At 45.7% G+C, this 21,677-nt stretch overlaps 1 pseudogene; it reads left to right on the top strand.

The window, feature by feature from the left end:
* Positions 1–5,524: 5,524 nt before the first annotated feature.
* Positions 5,525–6,987, top strand: LOC139273751 (zinc finger protein 271-like; annotated as a pseudogene).
* The last annotated feature ends 14,690 nt before the right edge of the window (positions 6,988–21,677 follow it).

The following is a 21,677-nucleotide window of genomic DNA, read 5'->3' as shown; positions in this document are numbered from 1 at the left end:
ACTGCTGGGGCGGATGACTCATCAGGGGAGGCCAGCACCAGCCAAGTCAATGGCACTGTGGGTGGCTCTGCTGCACAGGAGGGCAGGAAAAAGAGTAGGAGAGCTATAGTAGTAGGGGATTCTATTGTAAGGGGAATAGATAGACATTTCTGCGGCCGCAATCGGGACTCCAGGATGTATGTTGCCTCCCTGGTGCAAGGGTCAAGAATGTCTCGGAGCAGGTGCAAGGCATTCTGAAAAGGGAGGGTGAACAGTCAGTTGTCGTGGTGCATATACTAACGTGGTACTAACGATACAGGTAAAAAGCAGGATGAGGTCCTACAAGGTGAATTTAAGGAGCTCGGAGTCAAATTAAAAAGTAGAACCTCAAAGGTAGCAATCTCAGGATTGCTACCAGTGTCACGTGTTAGTCAGTGTAGGAATCGCAGGATAGCGAAGATGAATATGTGGCTTGAAGAGTGGTGCAGAAGGGAGGAATTCAAATTCCTGGGACATTGGCACCATTCTGGGGGAGGTGGAACCAGTACAAACAGGATGGTCTGCACCTGTGCAAGACCGGAACCAATGTCCTTGGGGGACTGTTTGCTAGTGCTGTTGGGGTGAGTTAAACTAATATGGCAGGGGATGGGAACCTATGCAGGGAGACAGAGGGAAGTAGAATGGGGGCAGAAGCAAAAGATAGAAAGAAGAAAAGTAAAAGTGGAGGGCAGAGAAACCCAAGGCAAAAATCAAAAAGGGCCACATTACAGCAAACTTCTAAAGGGGCAAAATGTGTTAAAAAGACAAGCCTGAAGGATCTGTGCCTCAATGCGAGGAGTATTTGTAATAAGGAGGACGAATTAACTGCACAGGCAGCAATTAATGAATATGGTATAATTGGCATCACGGACACATGGCTCCAGGGTGATCATGGCTGGGAACTTAACATCCAGGGATATTCAACATTTAGGAAGGATAGACAGAAAGGAAAATGAGGTGGGATAACTTTGCTGCTTAAAGAGGAAATTAACGCAATAGTAAGGGAGGACATTAGCTTGGATGATGTAGTATCTCTATGGGTGGAGCTGCGGAATAGCAAAGGGCAGAAAACGCGAGTGGGAGTTGTGTACAGACCACCAAACAGTAGTAGTGAGGTTGGGGACAGCATCAAACAAGAAATTAGGGATGCGTGCAAAAAGGTACAGCAGTTATCATGGGCGACTTTAATCTACATATAGATTGGGCAAACTAAACTGGTAGCAATACGGTGGAGAAGAATTTCCTGTAGTGTATTAGGGATGGTTTTCCAAACCAATATGTCGAGGAACCAACTAGAGGGCTGGCCATCCTAGACTGGGTGATGTGTAATGATAAAGGACTAATTAACAATCTTGTTGTGCGAGGCCCCATGGGAAAGAGTGACCATAATATGGTAGAATTCTTTATTAAGATGAGAGGGACACAGTTAATTCAGAGACTAAGGTCCTGAACTTAAGGAAAGGTAACTTCGACGGTATGAGACGTGAATTGGCTAGAATAGACTGGCGAATTATACTTAAGGGGTTGACGGTGGATAGGCAATGGCAAACATTTAAAGATCACATGGATGAACTTCAACAATTGTACATCCCTGTCTGGAGTAAAAATAAAATGGGGAAGGTGGCTCAACCGTGGCTAACAAGGGAAAGTAAGTATAGTGTTAAATCCAAGGAAGAGACATATAAATTGGCCAGAAAAAGCAGAAAACCTGAGGACTGGGAGAATTTTATAATTCAGCAGAGGAGGACAAAGGGTTTAATTAGAAGGGGGAAAATAGTTGAGAGGAAGATTGCTGCGAACATAAAATCTGACTGCAAAAGCTTCTATAGATATGTGAAGAGAAAAAGATTAGTGAAGACAAATGTAGGTCCCTTGCAGTCAGAATCAGGTGAATTTATAATGGGGAACGAAGAAATGGCAGACCAATTGAACAAATACTTTGGTTCTGTCTTCACTAAAGAAGACACAAATAACCTTCCAGGAATACTCGGGGACCGAAGGTCTGGTGAGAAGGAGGAACTGAAGGAAATCCATATTAGTCTGGAAATTGTGTTAGGGAAATTGATGGGATTGAAGGCCGATAAATCTCCAGGGCCTGATAGTCTGCATCCCAGAGTACTTAAGGAAGTGGCTCTAGAAATAGTGGATGCATTGGTGATCATTTTCCAACAGTCTATCGACTCTGGATCAGTTCCTATGGACTGGAGGGTAGCTAATGTAACACCACTTTTTTAAAAAGGAGGGAGAATGAAAACGGGGAATTATAGACGGGTTAGTCTGACATCAGTAGTGGGGAACCTGTTGGAATCAATTATTAAAGATGAAATAGCAGCGCATTTGGAAAGCAGTGACAGGATGGGTCCAAGTCAGCATGGATTTATGAAAGGGAAATCATGCTTGACATATCTTCTAGAATTCTTTGAGGATGTAACTAGTAGACTGGACAATGGAGAACCAGTGGATGTGGTGTATTTGGACTTTCAAAAGGCTTTTGACAAGGTCCCACACAAGAGATTGGTGTGCAAAATTAAAGCACATGGTGTTGGGGGTAATGTATTGACGTGGATAGAGAACTGGTTGGCAGACAGGAAGTAGAGTCGGGATAAACAGGTCCTTTTCAGAATGGCAGGCAGTGATTAGTGGGGTACCGCAAGGCTCAGTGCTGGGACCCCAGCTATTTACAGTATACATCAATGATTTAGATGAAGAAATTGAGTGTAATATCTCCAAGTTTGCAGATGACACTAAGCTGGGTGGCTGTGTGAGATGTGAGGAGGATGCTAAGAGGCTGCAGGGTGACGTGGACAGGTTAGGCGAGTGAGCAAATGCAGTATAATGTGGATAAATGTGAGGTTATCCACTTTGGTGGCAAAAACATAAAGGCAAAATATTATCTGAATGGCGGCAGATTAAGAAAAGGGGAGGTGCAACAAGACCTGGGTGTCATGGTACATCAGTCATTGAAAGTTGGCATGCAGGTACAGCAGGCGGTGAAGAAGGCAAATAGCATGTTGACCTTCATAGTTAGGGGATTTGAGTATATGAGCAGGGAGGTCTTACTGCAGTTGTACAGGGCCTTGGTGAGTGAGGCCTCACCTGGAATATTGTTTTCAGTTTTGGTCTCCTAATCTGAGGAAGGACGTTCTTGCTCTTGAGGGAGTACAGCGAAGGTTCACCAGACTGATTCCTGGGATGGCAGGACTGACCTATGAGGAGAGACTGGATCGATTGGGCCTGTATTCACTGGAGTTTCGAAGAATGAGAGTGGATCTCATAGAAACATATAAAATTCTGACGGGACTGGACAGGTTAGATGCAGGAAGAATGTTCCCGATGTTGGAGAAGTTCAGAACCTGGGATCACAGTCTAAGGATAAGGAGTAAGCCATTTAGGACCGAGATGAGGAGAAACTTCTTCACTCAGAGAATTGTGAACCTGTGGAATTCTCTACCACAGAGAGTTGTTGAGGCCAGTTCGTTAGATATATTCAAGAGGGACTTAGATGTGGCCCTTACGGCTAAAGGGATCAAGGGGTATGGAGGGAAAGCAGGAAAGGGATACTGAGGTGAATGATCAGCTATGATCTTATTGAATGATGGTGCAGGCTCGAAGGGCCAAATGGCCTACTGCACCTATTTTCTATGTTTCTAACCAGGGCTCTGTATGGCTGCACGGTTTTAGCCTCAGCTGGAGACTTGTGTACAGTTCTGGGCACCACACTTTCGGAAGGATGACAAGGCCTTGGAGAAGGTACAGAGGAGCTTTACCACGATGTTACCAGGGATGGCGGACTTCAGTTATGTGGAGAGTAGAGAAGCTGGGATTGTTCCCCTTCGAGCAGATAAGATTAAGGTGAGACCTAATAGAGGTATTCAAAGTTAGGAGGGGTTATGATAGAGCAAGTAGGGAGAAACTGTTTCCTCTGGCAAAATGGTCAGTAACCAAAGGGCACAGATTTAAAATAATTGCCACAAGAACTAGCGGGGAAATATTTTCACACAGAGGGATGTTAAGGTCTGGAATGCACCATCTGAAAGGATGGTGGAATCAGGTTCTATAGGAACTTTCAAACAGCAATTGAGCATGTACTTGAAGGGGACAAGATTGTAGGGTTATGGGGATAAAGCTGGGGTAGGGGACTAAATTGGACAGCTCTTTCAAAATGGCAGCACAGACATGAAGGGCCGAAGCTCCTCCTTCTGTGCTGTAGGATTCTATGATCAGTGTGAACACGCCGGTGTCTCTTAAGGCTCTTAGAGCTTTTAAAGCACTGCCCACAGTCAGAACATTTAAAGTGTCTCTCGTCCATGTGAACAAGCTGGTGTGACAGGAGGGTGGATGACTAAGTGAATCCCTTCCCACACACGGAGCAGGTGAACAGCCTCTCACCAGTGTGAATGAGCTCGCGTCTCTTCAGCTCCCCGGAGCTTTTAAAGCTTTCCCACAGTCAGAACATTTAAAGGGTCTCTCATCAGTGTGAACAAGTTGGTGTCTTCAGCATGTATGACTCAGTGAATCCTTTCCCACATTCGGAGCAGGTGAACGGCCTCTCCCCAGTGTCCTTTCAGTGAACTCGCTAGTGTCCCTTCAACTTCCTGGGTCTTTTAAAGCTCTTCCCACAGTCGGAACATTTGAATGGCCTCATCAGTGTGAACTCGCTGGTGTCCCTTCAGCTACCTGGGTGTTTTAAAGCTCTTCCCACAGTCAGAACATTTAAATGGTTTCTGAACAGTGTGAACAAGCTGCTGGTTCTTCTCCTGGACCTTCCCTTGGGCCTGGCTAAAACAGCAATTTGTAGGTCCAGGATGGCCAGGGGGCCAATGGTGGGTGATTGCTCTGGCTGCCTGCCTATCTTCCGCGGTCTTGTCTGAGTGGCCCTGGAGAATGCAGTGTCCATTGGTACACTTCATATGTTCCACCTCAGCATACAGAGTGTGTCATAGACACTGGTAACAACATCCTGGTTTAGTTGGGAAGGTTCCCTTTGCTATTGTTGTGACTTTGTTGCTTATTTTTTCTGCTATTTGTTTGATTGGACCACATGTTTTGGGGAACAAGAGAGGAAAGAATGTTCCATAAATATTAGAATTGTCTGTTCTAACTTTCTATCCTGTACTTAGTGATGACTTTTGTAAACTCCTTTTACAGGGTATTAGAAGGGGAGGATTTACAGACGGGAAACTTAAACCAAACATCGCATCAAGATGTGACAGTCACTCGATTCATTGCAACCTGAATATCATCGGACCGTGAAAGTGGAAGGAGAAATGTTTGTTCTGTTTGTGGAAAAAGATTTCAAACATCAGTGTGACTGGAAAAGCACCAAGACACACACACCCGAGTGAGAGTGTTCCAGTACACTGACTGTGGAAAGAGCTTTAACCAGTTACACAGCCTGAAAAAACATCGCACCATTCACAGCGGGGAGAAACTGTACACGTGTTCTGTGTGTGGACGAGGCTTCAACTGATCGTCCAACCTGGAGAGACACAAGGACACCCGCACCATGGAGAAACCGTGGGAATGTGGGGACTGTGGGAAGGGATTCACTCAGTCATCCACTTTGCTGAATCACCAGCGAGTTCACACTGGGGAGAGGCCATTCACCTGCTCCGTGTGTGGGAAGGGATTCACTCAGTCATACCACCTGGTGAGACACCAGCAGATTCACACTGATGAGAGACCGTTCAGTTGCTCTCACTGTGGAATGAGATTCAGGCAGTCATCCACGCTCACGGAACACCAGCGAATTCACACCGGGGAGAGGCCGTTCACCTGCTCCGTGTGTGGGAAGGGATTCACTGTATCATCCCGCCTGGTGAGACACCAGCGAGTTCACACTGGGGAGAGGCCGTTCACCTGCTCAGTGTGTGGGAAGGGATTCACTGTGTCATCCCACCTCACAGTGCACAAGCGAATCCACACTGGGGAGCGGCCATTCACCTGCTCCGTGTGTGGGAAGGGATTCGCACAGTTATCCCACCTCATGTCTCACCAACTTACTCACACCAATAAGAGACCTTTGAAATGTTCTGGCTGTGAGAAGAGCTTTAAAAGCACAAGGGATCTGCTGAATCATCAACGCACTCACACTGGAGAGAGGCCGTTCACCTGCTCAGTGTGTGGTGAACGATTCGCTCGGTTATCCAACCTGCTGACACACCAGCGAGTTCACACTGGGGAGAGGCTGTTCACCTGCTCAGAGTGTGGGAAGGGATTCACTCACTCATCCAACCTGCTGACACACCAGCGAGTTCACACTGGGGAGAGGCCGTTCACCTGCTCAGAGTGTGGGAAGGGATTCACTCACTCATCCAACCTGCTGACACACCAGCGATTTCACACTGATGAGAGACCTTTTAAATGTTCTGACTGTGAGAAGAGCTTTAAAAGCACAAATGAGCTGATGAATCAACAACGCACTCACACTAGGGAGAGACCGTTCACCTGCTCCGTATGTGGGAAGAGATTCAGTCGTTCATCCATCCTGCTGACACACCAGCGAGTTCACACTGGGGAGAGACCTTTTAAATGTTCTGACTGTGAGAAGAGTTTTAAAATAAAAAATGATCTGCTGACACACCAACATACTCACACTGGGGAGTGGCCGTTCACTTGCTCTGTGTGTGGGAAAGGATTCACTCAGTCATCCCAACTGCTGAGGCACACGCGAGTTCACACTGGGGAGAGGCCATTCATCTGCCCTGATTGTGGGAAGGGATTCACTCAGTCATCCACCCTGCTGAGACACCAACAAGTTCACACTGGGAGAGGCTGTTCACCTGCTGTGTGTGTGGGAAAGGATTCAATCAGTCATCTAACCTTCTGACACTCCAGTGAGTTCACACTGGGGAGAGGCCGCTCTCCTGCCCCAACAATCACATCCAGGACTGAACCATGTTCATTCTGACAGTTGGGGTTTGTTTCTGCTGATAACCCCAATAACTGGGCTGGGATTTTGTGTTTTGATATCTTTCAAATAAATCAGCTTTGTTTCAAACACAATGTGTCATGTCCTTGACATCTCCAAGATAAGAGGAGACTAATTGGTGTCCTGTTACAGACTGTTCCATTTTTGGACCTTTTCTCCTTTTTAACTCTAGATCATTTCAGTTCTCGTATCTTTCATTTCTCTCATGGACAAGTCCCAGATCTCCATACCTTTTAGAGTGCCTCTCCTAGCCTTGGTATCCAGGGATGGTATCGGTAACACGCCTGGGGTCACTAAACACAAAACCCAGTCTGTTAATCACTTCCAGCTACTGGACTTAGCGTGTGCCCCACAGCATCTCTCTCACCTTCGATGTGTGGATAGAGAATCATGCCTGCAAACCTGGTTTTCAATTTAAATCCACTCAGCAAATGTACTCAACAAAAGTAACACATCACGGCCCAATAATCCAGCTCTATATTTGCAGGTGAAAGTCTGTTATCTAACTCCTTGAGTGGACAAAATAAATAACGATCCCAAATGGAAGAATCCCTTGAATTCTTTGTCAATAGTTTTCCAATCCTGACTGGTTTCTTCCTTACTTTTTAAAAAATTCCTGGTATGTGGGCAGCACTGGCAAGGCCATCATTTATTGCCCATACCTAACTCCTTGAGAAGGTGATGGTGAGCCACTTTCTTGAACGGTTGCAGTCCAGAAAAGCAGTATATAGCCGAGACAGGGAGGATTTACAGACGAGAAGCTTAAACCAAACATCCCATCAACATCTAACAGTCAATGTATTCATTGGGACCTGTATTTCATCAGCCATTGGATATTGAACCTGGAGAAACATGAGGACACCGCCACCATGGAGAAACCATGGAAATGGGAGTGTGGGAATGAGTTCAGTTCCTCATCCCAGCTGGAAACTCATCGATACTGGGAGAGGCTGATTATCTGCTCCCTGTCTGGCAGGATTCAGTCGGTCATTAAATCCCATCTGAAAACTGAGTTCCCACAACATTCTAAAAGATGAATCTACAAGATGACAGGACAGAAAATTCGATTATATGACAGGGTCCACTTCAACCATCCAGGGCAGTGAGTCCCTGTAATATTGGATTTTAACCTGTGGGAAATATTCTGATGTGTTATTGTCACGGGGCAAAGCAGCATTGTTACTTTAACATCAATTTAGTCAAACTCAATGGGCAATCCGATCTCCAAATGGAAATGTCTCCTTAAAGCTGATAGTGTGGCCAGTTCTGCAGCTCATTTCTTTCTGTGAGTGAGTCAGAATAAGAAGCTTTAATAACAGCCGATGTTTTACAAAGAGAGACTGGACCAAAGGACATTGGTGGAATTTAATGGGCTACAGGAGACTATTTTTAACAGAAGGAAAGCTGGTTACAGCACACAGACAGTTTAACAGACTGTCCATGGTCCACTCTAACCCCCACCTTCTCTCTCACTATTTATGGACACAGCTGCAGTAATTGCTCTTCTGACCTTTCCTCTCTTGTTCCTCCTACACCCCTAATACACGGCCCTACACAATCTCCCTCCCCCTACATCCTCACTGTGCTGGAATCCACACCAGTCTCCAAATCTGCTCCTTGTTCTCTCCCTGGATCCTGAAACTACTGAACTCGGTCTGCCCCTCCTGAAGTTTACAGGCTCTAAACCTGAAGCTTGGTGTCCCTCACTCCCTAGTACTTGACTTACCTCCCGTCGTGTTCCACACTCTGGGCCTTGGGCCTTCCCCGGGGATTCTCAGTATGAACAGGGGGAATGTGTGTTGAGACAGGATGTCCCAGCTCTCCACCTTTAAAGGAACAAGGAGAGGACCCGCTGGGCTGAATGGCCCTGCTTTATGACATCACTGTAGTGCCCAGCAACCAACCTCCCTGAGCCCTGCGCATTATGGACTGGGTTTAGCTCAGTGCTGTGACAGGAAGGGAAACAGGAGTAGGATTCAACCCGTGTGTAGCCCAGGATTAATGGGGAGAGGTACAGGATCAATTTATACCTTATTGAGTGAGAAATGTCATTGTCCCGAACACTATCTGTCCCTCAATATCTCTGTTGTGGAGCAGCTGTTGGGTTTATGTTACCCCCTTTCGGTGAATTTTTGTGCTCATCAAGGTGATGGATCTCAGTAAAGTTCTCTCGACACTGCCCTGGGAGTATTTGATGGGACAGTGTAGAGGGCGCTTTAATCTGGATCGAACCCCGTGCTGTACCTGCATTGGGAGTGTTTGTTGGGACAATGTAGAAGGAGCTTTACTCTATGTCTAATCCGTGCTGTACCTGAAATAATAACTTTTATTTATATAGCGCCTTTAACGTAGTAAAACATCCCAAGGTGCTTCACAACAATTTTACAGCATGTTGGATATTGACCATTGAGGGAAAGAGAGAAAAAGCATAAGAAGGAAGTGTAAAAAGAGGTAAATGGCTCGGGTCCAAAGCGGCAGCCAAAATGTGCAGCAGATAGATGGGCAAAAACACTTAAAAAAAAAAAAAAAAAATTTTAAATTCAAATTACATTGTAAATAATACAATAAGGAGTATACAATAGTAAAATCACTATAATAAAGATTAATTATAATTAACCAAAAATAATATATACCATAATTATAAATTAAGTTAAAATTAGAAACTCAGCAATTGAAACAAATTAAATCAGTTATTAGCTTTCTTTAAGATTCATTCCCTGTCCAGTAATTCAATTAATATTGGAAGAACCAATCTCCATCCTTGTGATGTCCTAATTTTATTACTTTTTATTTCTCATTTCATCCCCTTGACAGGACCTGTGTTGGCTCCAGACTCGAGCTGCTTCCAGCTGCTCCAGGTTCAAAACTCCCTCCTGCTGTTCCAGGTTCAAAACTCCCTCCTGCTGCTCCAGGTTCAAAACTCCCTCCCGCTGCTCCAGGTTCAAAACTCCCTCCAACTGCTCCAGGCTCGTGCTGCCTCCGTTGTAAGGAACACGCTTATGTTTAAATAAAAAATAAAAAATGCTGGAAAAACTTAGCAGCGTCTGTGGAGAGAGAAACAGTGTTAACATTTTGTTAATCCTTCATCAGAACTGGAAAAAATTAGAGCTGTAACAGGATTTGAAGCAAGTGTAGAGGCAGGGATAGGGGGTGGGAGGTGGTGAGGAAAGAACAAAAGGGAAGGTCTGTGATCGAGTGGAAGGCAGAAGAGATTAAGAAACAAAAGGGATGATGGTGCGAGGCAAAAGGAGATGGTAAGAAACAAAAGATGAGGACTAAGAGATGATTAAGTGGAGAAAAATAGAGTATGAGAGGAAACTTGCAAGGAACATAAAAAAATGTCTGCAAAAGTTTCTATAAGTATGTAAAAAAACAAGATTAGTGAAGACAAATGTAGGTCCTTTACAGATAGAAACAGGAGAATTTGTATTGGGAAACAAGGAAATGGCAGAACAATTAAATAAAATACTTCGGTTCTGTTTTCACGGAAGAAGACACAAATAACCTCCCAGAAATGCTAGGGAACCAAGGGTCTAGTGAGCAAGTGGAATTAATGGAAATGAGTATTAGTAAGAAAATAGTGCTGGAGAAACTAATGGGACTGAAGGCAGATAAATCCCCAGGGCCTGATGATCTGCATCCCAGAGTACTAAAAGAGGTAGCCATGGAAATAGTAGATGCATTGGTTGTCATCTTCCAAAATTCTTTAGATTATGGATCAGTTCCTGCAGATTGGAGGGTGTCAAATGTAACCCCACTATTTAAAAAAGGAGGGAGAGAAAACAGGGAACTACAGACCGGTTAGCCTGACATCAGTAGTAGCAAAAATGCTAGAGTCTATTATAAAGGATGTGATAACGGCACACTTAAATAATATCAACGGGATTAAACAAAGTCAACATAGATTTATGAAAGGAAAATCACGTTTGACAAACCTACTGGAGTTTTTTTTGAAGATGTAACTGATATAATAGATAAGGGAGAACCAGTGGATGTAGTGTATTTGGATTTTCAGAAGGCCTTTGATAAAGTCCCACATAAGAGGTTAGTGTGAAAAATTAAAGCACATAGGATTGGGGGTAATATATTGGCATGGATTGAAAATTGGTTATCTGACAGGAAACAGAGTAGGAATAAACAGGTCTTTTTTGGGGTGGTGGGTAGTGACTAGTGGGGTACCACAGGGATCAGTGCTTGGACCCCAGCTATTCACAATATATATATATATAAATGATTTGGATGAGGGAACCAAATGTAATATTTTCAAGTTTGCTGACGACACAAAACTAGGTGGGATTGTGAGTTGTGAGGAGGATGCAAAGACGCTACAAGGCAATTTAGATAGGATGAGTGAGTGTACAAACACAAGGCAGATGCAATATAACGTGGATAAATGTGAAGTTATCCACTTTGGCAGGAAAAACATAAGGACAAAGTATTATTTAAATGGTTATGACTTGGGAAGTGTCAATGTACAGAGAGACCTGGGTGTCCTTGTACACCAGTCATTGAAAGCAAACAAGCAGGTGCAGCAAGCAGTTAGGAAGGCAAATGGTATGTTGGCCTTCATTGCAAGAGGATTTGAGTACAGAAGCAAGGATGTTTTACTACAGTTATACAGGGCCTTGGTGAGACCGCACCTGGAGTATTGTGTGCAGTTTTGGTCTCCTTACCTAAGAAAGGGTATACTTGCCATAGAGGGAGTGCAGCGAAGATTCACCAGACTGATTCCTGGGATGGCAGGACTGTCGAATGAGGAGAGATTGGGTCGACTAGGCCTGTATTCACTAGAGTTTAGAAGAATGAGGGCGGATCTCACAGAAACTTATAAAATTCTGACTGGGTTGGACAGACTGGATGCGGGGAGGATGTTTCTCCTGGATGGGAAGTCAAGAACAAGGAGGTCTCAGGATACGGGGTAGGAAATTTAGGACCGAGATGAGGAGAAATTTTTTCACTTGGAGGGTGGTGAATCTGTGGAATTCTCTACCACAGAAGGCTGTGGAGGCCAAGTCACTGAATATATTTAAGAGGGAGATGGATTGATTTCTAGAAACAAAAGGCATTAAGGGGTATGGGGAAAAGCAGGAATATGGTGTTGAGATAGAGGATCAGCCATGATATTGAATGGTGGTGCAGACTTGAAGGGCCGAATGGCCTACTACTGCTCCTATTTTCTATGTTTCTATGAGTCTTGATAGGGCGTAAATGGAGATGGCAGAATCATCAACAGCTGCCATGGGAAAGACAAAAAAACAGAAAAGAAAAAAAATATGAGCAGAAGTTATGGTTTGAAATTGTTGAACTCTTATGTCGAGTCCAGAAGGCCTAAACAGAAGATGAGATGCTGTTCCTCGAGTCTGTACTCAGCTTCATTAGAACAGTGTAGGAGGCCGAGGACAGAGATGTGGGAGTGGGCCGGAGACAGGCGACCAGAGGCTTGGGGTCACCCTCGTGGACTGAATGGAGGTTTTCCCACAAAGCAGTCACCCAATCTGTGTTTGAACTCCCCATTGTAGAGGAGACCACATCGTGAGCAGGGAATACATTATAAATTGAAAGAAGTACAAGTAAATCGCACTGTTTTACCTGGAAGGAGTGTTTGGGGCCCTGGACAGTGGGAATGGAGGAGCGAAAAGGGCAGGTGTTGCAGCTCCTGTGCTTGCACGGTAAGTTGCCGTGGAAAGGGGAGGGGTGCTGGGGGTGACTGTGGAGTGGATCAGCATGTCTCAGAGGGAGCGATCCCTTCGGAATACTGAGAGGGGAGGGGAAGATGTGATTGGTTGTGGGACCACCCTGGAGGAGGCGGAAAGGGTGCAGGATGATCCATTGAATGTGGAGGCTGGTGGGGTGAAAGGTGAAGAGAAGGGGAACCCCATCTTGGTTCTGGGAGGGCAAGGAAGGGATGAGAGCAGAATGGCGAGAAATAGAACAGACACGGTCAAGGGCCATGTTAACCACAGCAGAGGAGAATCCTTGGTTAAGGGAAAAGGGACATATCAGAGGCACTAGTGTGGAAGGTGGCATCATCAGAGCAGATGCGACGGAGATGAGAAATGGGTGAATGGAATGGAGTCCTTACAGGAAGCGGGGTGGGAGGAACTGTAGTCCAGGTAGCTGTGGCAGCCAGCAGACAGTCATTGAATGTTTGTCAATAGCCTATCCCCAGAAATGGAGACAGAGAAGTCAAGGAAGGGAAGGGAAGAGTCAGATATGGACCATGTGAAGGTAAGGGAAGGGTGGAAATTGGAAGCAAAGTGAATGAAATTTTCCAGTTCAGGGTGAGAGCAGGAAACCACACCGATACGGTCATCAATGTACCAGAAGAAGAGGTGAGGGAAGGAACTGAGGAGGATGGAACAAAGAATTTTCCACATATCCCACAAAAAAGCAGGCATAGCTAGGACCCTCGCGGATTCCCATAATTTGGAGGAAGTGAGTGGAGTCAAAGGAGAAGTTGTTCGATGTGAGAACAAGTTCAGCCAGGCGCAGGAGGGTGGTGGTGGATGGGGACTGGTTGGGCCTCTGCTCGAGGAAGAAGCGGAGCCCCCTCAGGCTGTCCTGGTGGGGGATGCAAGTGTAGAGGGATTGGACATCCATGGTGAAAAGGAGATGGTTGGGGCCAGGAAACTGGAAACTGTTAAAATGGTGGAGGGCATCAGAAGAATCATGGATGTAGGCGGGAAGAGACTGGACAAGGGGAGAAAAAATAGAGCTGAGATCGGGGTGAAACGATGGGTCTACCAGGGCAGTCCTGTTTGTGGATCTTGGGAAGGAGGTAGAAGCGGGCTGTGCGTGGTTGGGGGTCTTTGAGGTTGGCGGCCGTGGAGGGAAGATCTCCAGAGGCATTAAGATCAGTGACAGTCTGGGAAACAATGGTTTGATGTTGGGTAGCGGGGTCATGGTCTGGGGGAGGTAGGAGGAGGTGTCAGAGAGTCGGGTGGCACATTCTGTATCGCACTGCAGGCTGGGTGAGACAGCCGCCATTAAATGTCTTGATCTTCCACCTGACGGGAATGTGATTGGAAGCAGGTGAAATGTGTTTGGAGCAAGGACAACAAAATAAACTGAAACCCCAGCACTTGGTGTCATTAAAAACTGTCACACTCAGTGTAGACGCGCCCACAATTTAGTCAACTCTGGAAAATATTTTTTCCAGTCATTTTTATTAATTTAGATTTATTGAATGTTGTAACTGACACCTTCAATTAATGTTTATTTTCCAACTGCAGCTCACTCTGATTCCACTGGTGGATGATAATCGCCATCAGCCATTCAGAGGGAAGCAGATGCCCCCTTCTTAAAGGGCACAACCCATAAAGACTGGAACTTCACCACAATTAAAAGGAAACTTAGCAGATTAAATTAGAGTTCTGTTTGCTGGGGTGATGATGCACTCCAGTCCCTCCGGTACCCACCAGTCGCAGAAGGCCAACTACAGCTCAGGACCACATCTGTTGTGTGACACTCTATGGAAAGCCTTCTGGAAGTCTCTAGACAACATCCATTGACAATCTCTTATCTACTTTATTAGTGACCAATAATCATGGAATCATACAGTGCAGGAGGAGGTTATTCAGTCCATCGAGTCTGTGCTGGCTTTTTGAAAACCTGTCCAATTAGTCCCACACCCCCGCTCTTTCCCCAGAATCCCATAACTCCTCCCTTTCAAGTACATTTCCAATTTCTTCTTGAAAGTAATTTCCACCATTTTTCAGGCAATGCGTTCCACGTGGATAGGAACAGAGAGCAGTGGTTACTAGAATTCTTTGAGGATATAACGAGCATGGTGGATAGAGGTGTACCAATGGATGTGGTGTATTTAGATTTCCAAAAGGCATTCGATAAGGTGCCACACAAAAGGTTACTGCAGAAGATAGAGGTACGCGGAGTCAGAGGAAATGTATTAGCATGGATAGAGAATTGGCTGGCGAACAGAAAGCAGAGAGTCGGGATAAATGGGTCCTTTTCGGGTTGGAAATCGGTGGTTAGTGGTGTGCCACAGGGATCGGTGCTGGGACCACAACTGTTTACAATATACATAGATGACCTGGAAGAGGGGACAGAGTGTAGAGTAACAAAATTTGCAGATGACACTAAGATTAGTGGGAAAGCGGGTTGTGGAGAGGACACAGAGAGGCTGCAAAGAGATTTGGATAGGTTAAGCGAATGGGCGAAGGTTTGGCAGATGGAATACAATGTCGGAAAGTGTGAGGTCATCCACCTTGGGAAAAAAACAGTAAAAGGGAATATTATTTGAATGGGGAGAAATTACAAAATTACAACATGCTGCGATGCAGAGGGACCTGGGGGTCCTTGTGCATGAATCCCAAAAAGTTAGTTTGCAGGCGCAGCAGGTAATCAGGAAGGCGAATGGAATGTTGGCCTTCATTGTGAGAGGGATGGAGTACAAAAGCAGGGAGGTCCTGCTGCAACTGTATAGGGTATTGGTGAGGCCGCACCTGGAGTACTGCGTGCAGTTTTGGTCACCTTACTTAAAGAAGGATATACTGGCTTTGGAGGGGGTACAGAGACAAAAAGAGTACAAAAGGCCCAACGCGGTGGCAGTCGGGAACAGCGTGTGGAGGTGCGTGGAGAGCCGTGAGTTCCGGGGACGGCGAGAGGCCTGCAAAAGGCCAAGCCGGTGCAGCTATAGGGAGAAGGCAAAAAAGAAGTAGAAAGAAACAAAAAGGTGACGTCACAGCCAAGAGGGTAAGTGATTGGCTGGTGATTGGTGAGTAGTTTTTCTTTTTTCTCTTCTATAACAGTAAGTAAACTTTAGCATTGTTGTTGCCTATCTAAGGGTTAAGTCATGGCAGGAGAGCTCGGTCAGGTGTTATGCTCCTCCTGTACCATGTGGGAACTCAGGGACGCTTCCAGTGTTTCTGACGACTATGTGTGTGGGAAGTGTATCCGCCTCCAGCTCCTGACAGACCGCATTGCGTAGTTGGAGCTGAGGATGGATTCACTCTTGAGCATCCACGATGCTGAGAATGATGTGAATAGCACGTTTAGTGAGTTGGTCATACCGCAGATGAAGGGACAACAGCCAGCTAGGGAATGGAAGACCAGCAGGAAGAGCAGTGCAAGGAAGGTAGTGCAGGGGTCCCCTGCGGTCATCCCCCTGCAAAACAGATACACCGTTTTGAGTACTGTTGAGGGGGATGACTCATCAGGGGAGGGCAGCAGCAGCCAAGTTCATGGCACCATGGCAGGCTCTGTTGCACAGGAGGGCAGGAAAAAGAGTGGGAGAGCGATAGTGATAGGGGATTCGATAGTAACTGGAATAGATAGGCGTTTCTGCGGCCGCAACAGAGACTCCAGGATGGTATGTTGCCTCCCTGGTGCAAGGGTTAAGGATGTCTCGGAGCGGGTGCAGGACATTCTGAAAAGGGAGGGTGAACAGCCAGTTGTCGTGGTGCACATTGGTACCAACGATATAGGTAAAAAAAGGGAAGAGGTCCTACGACATGAATTTAAGGAGCTAGGAGCTAAATTAAAACATAGAACCTCAAAAGTAGTCATCTCAGGATTGCTACCAGTGCCACGTGCGAGTCAGAGTAGGAATATCAGGATAGCTCAGATGAATACGTGGCTTGAGCAGTGGTGCAGCAGGGAGGGATTCAAATTCCTGGGGCATTGGAATCGGTTCTGGGGGAGGTGGGACCAGTACAAACCGGACGGTCTGCACCTAGGCAGGACCGGAACCAATGTGCGAGGGGGAGTGTTTGCTAGTGCTGTTGGGGAGGAGTTAAACTAATGTGGCAGGGAGATGGGAACCAATGCAGGGAGACAGAGGGAAACAAAAAGGAGACAAAAGCAAAAGACAGAAAGGAGATGAGTAAAAGTAGAGGGCAGAGAAACCCAAAGCAAAAAACAAAAAGGGCCACTGAATGTAAAGGGGCTGCAGGAGGGGTCAAAACTAAAAATCATGGATTAAAAACTAGTATTAAAACATCGAAATAAAGTAAATGAGTTGACGGCACAAATCATTACAAATGGGTATGATTTGGTGGCCATTACAGAAATGTGGTTGCAGGGTTGCCAAGACTGAGAATTAAACATACAGGGGTATCTGATGATTCAGAAAGATAGACAAGAAGGGAAAGGAGGTGGGGTAGCTCTGTTAATAAAGGATGATATCAGGGCAATTGTGAGAGACGATATTGGCTCTAATGAACAAAATGTTGAATCGTTGTGGGTGGAGATTAGAGATAGTAAGGGGAAAAAGTCACTGGTGGGCGTAGTTTATAGGCCCCCAAATAATAACTTCATGGTGGGGCGGGCAATAATCAAGGAAATAATGGAGGCATGTGAAAAAGGAACGGCAGTAATCATAGGGGATTTTAACCTACATATCGATTGGTCTGAGCAAATCGCACGGGGTAGCCTGGAGGAGGAATTCATAGAATGCATACGGGATTGTTTCTTAGAACAGTATGTTACAGAACACTATCTTAGATCTGGTCCTCTGTAATGAGACAGGAATAATAAACGATCTCCTAGTAAAAGATCCTCTCGGAATGAGTGATCACAGTATGGTTGAATTTGTAATACAGATTGAGGGTGAGGAAGTAGTGTCTCAAACGAGCGTACTATGCTTAAACAAAGGGGACTACAGTGGGATGAGGGCAGAGTTGGCTAAAGTAGACTGGAAACACAGACTAAACGGTGGCACAATTGAGGAGCTCTTTCATAGTGCTCAACAAAAATATATTCCAATGAAAAAGAAGGGCGGTAAGAGAAGGGATAACCAGCCGTGGATAACCAGGGAAATTAAGGAGAGTATCAAATTAAAAACCAATGCGTATACGGTGGCCAAGGTTAGTGGGAAAATAGAAGATTGGGAAAATTTTAAACGACAGCCAAGAATGACTAAGAAAGCAATAAAGGATAGATTACGAAGGTAAACTTGCGCAAAACATAAAAACGGATAGTAAAAGCTTTTACAGAGATATAAAACGGAAAAGAGTGACTAAAGTAAATGTTTGTCCCTTAGAAGATGAGAAGGGGGATTTAATAATGGCAAATGTGGAAATGGCTGAGACCTTAAACAATTATTTTGCTTCGGTCTTCACAGTGGAAGACACAGAAACCATGCCAGAAATTGCTGGTCACAGGAATGTGGGAAGGGAGGACCTGGAGACAATCACTATCACTAGGGGGGTAGTGCTGGACAGGCTAATGGGACTCAAGATAGACAAGTCCACTGGTTCTGATTAAATACATCCCAGGGTATTAAAAGAGATGGCGGAAGTTATAGCAGATGGATTCGTTATAATCTACCAAAATTCTCTGGACTCTGGGGAGGTACCAGCGGATTGGAAAGCAGCTAATGTAACGACTCTGTTTAAAAAAGGGGGCAGACAAAAGGCAGGTAACTATAGGCCGGTTAGTTTAAAATCTGTAGTGGGGAAAATGCTTGAAACTATCATTAAGGAAGAAATAGCGGGACATCTAGATCGGAATAGTGCAATCAAGCAGACGCAGCATGGATTCATGAAGGGGAAATCATGTTTAACTAATTTACTGGAATTCTTTGAGGATATAACGAGCATGGTGGATAGAGGTGTACCGATGGATGTGGTGTATTTAGATTTCCAAAAGGCATTCGATAAGGTGCCACACAAAAGGTTACTGCAGAAGATAAAGGTACGTGGAGTCAGTGGAAATGTATTAGCATGGATAGAGAATTGGCTGGCTAACAGAAAGCAGAGAGTCAGGATAAATGGGTCCTTTTCGGGTTGGAAATCAGTGGTTAGTGGTGTGCCACAGGGATCGGTGCTGGGACCACAACTGTTTACAATATACATAAATGATCTGGAAGAGGGGACAGAGTGTAGTGTAACAAAATTTGCAGATGACACAAAGATTAGTGGGAAAGCGGGTTGTGTGGAGGACACAGAGAGGCTGCAAAGAGATTTAGATAGGTTAAGTGAATGGGCTAAGGTTTGGCAGATGGAATACAATGTCGGAAAGTGTGAGGTCATCCACCTTGGGAAAAAAAACAAAAAAAGGGAATACTATTTGAATGGGGAGAAATTACAACATGCTGCGGTGCAGAGGGACCTGGGGGTCCTTGTGCATGAATCCCAAAAAGTTAGTTTGCAGGTGCAGCAGGTAATCAGGAAGGTGAATGGAATGCTGGCCTTCATTGCGAGAGGGATGGAGTACAAAAGCAGGGAGGTCCTGCTGCAACCGTATAGGGTATTGGTGAGGCCGCAACTGGAGTACTGCGCGCAGTTTTGGTCGCCTTACTTAAGGAAGGATATACTGGCTTTGGAGGGGGTACAGAGACGATTCACTTGGTTGATTCCGGAGATAAGGGGGTTACCTTATGATGATAGATTGAGTAGACTGGGTCTTTACTCGTTGGAGTTCAGAAGGATGAGGAGTGATCTTATAGAAACATTTAAAATCATGAAAGGGATCGACAAGATAGAGGCAGAGAGGTTGTTTCCACTGGTAGGGGAGACTAGAACTGGGGGCACAGCCTCAAAATACGGGGGAGCCAATTTAAAACCGAGTTGAGAAGGAATTTCTTCTCCCAGAGGGTTGTGAATCTGTGGAATTCTCTGCCCAGGGAAGCAGTTGAGGCTAGCTCATTGAATGTATTCAAGTCACAGATAGATAGATTTTTAACCAATAAGGGAATTAAGGGTTACGGGGACCAGCCGGATAAGTGGAGCTGAGTCCACGGCCAGATCAGCCATGATCTTATCGAATGGCTAGATGGCCTACTCCTGTTCCTAATTCTTATGTTCTTATGTAATGGATAATCTTTATCCAAGAATTATGTAAATTCTGGTGTCCCCGAGTCAATGTTGGGACTATTGCTCTTCTGAATATAGAGAAATTATCTGAGCTTTGGTGTATGGGCCACAAGATCAAAATCTCCAGATGGCTCACTTTGGTGATCATCATCATAGGCGGTCCCTCGAACGAGGATGACTTGCTTCCACATGAGTTCATAAATGTTTCAATGAAGGACCTGATGTACCAGTCCTGAACTCCAGGGATGGAAGATGCCTGTGCGTGGATTTTTTTAAGGTGTGGTGACCATTGCACACCAGCCACCACACGGGCTTGACAGAGCTAGGCCTTTATCCAGTGCCAAGGGTTAAGCAGGATGACTGGAGACCTGCTCTGCTGCACGGACCTAGTGCGCACACATATCGCAGTGTGGGCTGGCCAGTGCTGCCCCTGGGCCCTCGGCTCTTCTGGGTGCCGTACCCTCATTAGCCGTACCCCCGCCACGATCTCCCATCGCTCCTCCACCACAAACATTCGCCGCACCTCTGCCATGATCTCTCACCACCACTACCTTGATAGCCTTGCTTAGATAGGTCACATGGTAAACTTTGCAAATGCAATATTGCCAAGAATCAGGTGGTGTTGGTTGAAGGAGAATGCTGGCCAGGAAATTGGGAGGCCTCCCAATAGTGCCGGGGGATCTTTTAATATCCAGGCAAACAGGGCCTCGGTTCAACTTCTCGTCTAAAAGGTGGCACTTCCGACACTGCAGCACTCCCTCAGTACTGCACTGAAACCTCAGCATGGATTTATGAAAGGGAAATCATGCTTGAGAAATCTTCTGGAATTTTTTGAGGATGCAACTAGTAGAGTGGACAAGGGAGAACCAGTGGATGTGGTGTTTTTGGACTTTCAAAAGGCTTTTGACAAGGTCCCACACAAAAGATTGGTGTGCAAAATTAAAGCACATGGTATTGGGGGTAATGTACTGATGTGGATAGAGAACTGGTTGGCAGACAGGAAGCAGAGAGTCGGGATAAACGCATCAGAGGTCACAGACAGTGCAACATTTTACACAGAGCACAGTACGTTTGAGTTTGCAGCGGCAGACAGACAATATACATCAATGATTTAGATGAAAGAATTGAGTGTAATATCTCCAGGTTTGCAGATGACAATAAGCTGGGGTGGCAGTGTGAGCTATGAGGAGAATTCTAAGAGACTGCAGGGTGACGTCGACAGGTTAGGTGAGTGGGCAAATGTATGGAAGATGCAGTATAATATGGATAAATGTGAGGTTATCCACTTTGGGGGCAAAAACACGAAGGCAGAATATTATCTGAATGGCGGCAGATTAGGAAAAGGGGAGGTGCAATGAGACCTGGGTGTCATGGTACATCAGTCATTGAAGTTGGCATGCAGGTACAGCAGGCGGTGAAGAAGACAAATGGTATGTTAGCCTTCATAGCTAGGGGATTTGAATATAGGAGCAGGGAGATCTTACTGCAGTTGTACAGGGCCTGGAATATTGTGTTCAGTTTTGGTCTCCTAATCTGAGGAAGGACATTCTTGCTATTGAGGGAGTGCAGCGAATGTTCACCAGACTGATTCCCGGGATGGCAGGACTGACATATGTAAGGGGTTTTCACAGGGTTGTTGTTGTGCCTTGGGTGTCTCTCTCTGGGCTTCTGCCCTCACAGCTTATGCCTGGCCTGTGAGGTACCCTGAGTGCTGCAAGAGCACCCCTGGAGAGACTGTGTCCACAGCTTATGAAGGGGGTTTTGAGACTCGTGCGTCCCCACAGCTTATGCCTAGCCTGTGAGGGACCTGTGAGTGTCAAACACTCCTAACCCCTTCTTCCCTAGCCTGTGACACACAGTTGAGCGTTTTCGAGGCGCTCCTAGCTTCCCTTACACGGTTCTGACATAAGACTCACGATCAGGAGATGTAATACAATAGAACTGAGACAAGGTGA

Source organism: Pristiophorus japonicus, chromosome 9, assembly GCF_044704955.1.
Source record: "Pristiophorus japonicus isolate sPriJap1 chromosome 9, sPriJap1.hap1, whole genome shotgun sequence".
NCBI lineage: Eukaryota > Metazoa > Chordata > Chondrichthyes > Pristiophoridae > Pristiophorus > Pristiophorus japonicus.
The sequence above is the reverse complement of the archived record's forward strand: the minus strand, read 5'-3'. Positions and strand labels throughout refer to the sequence as shown.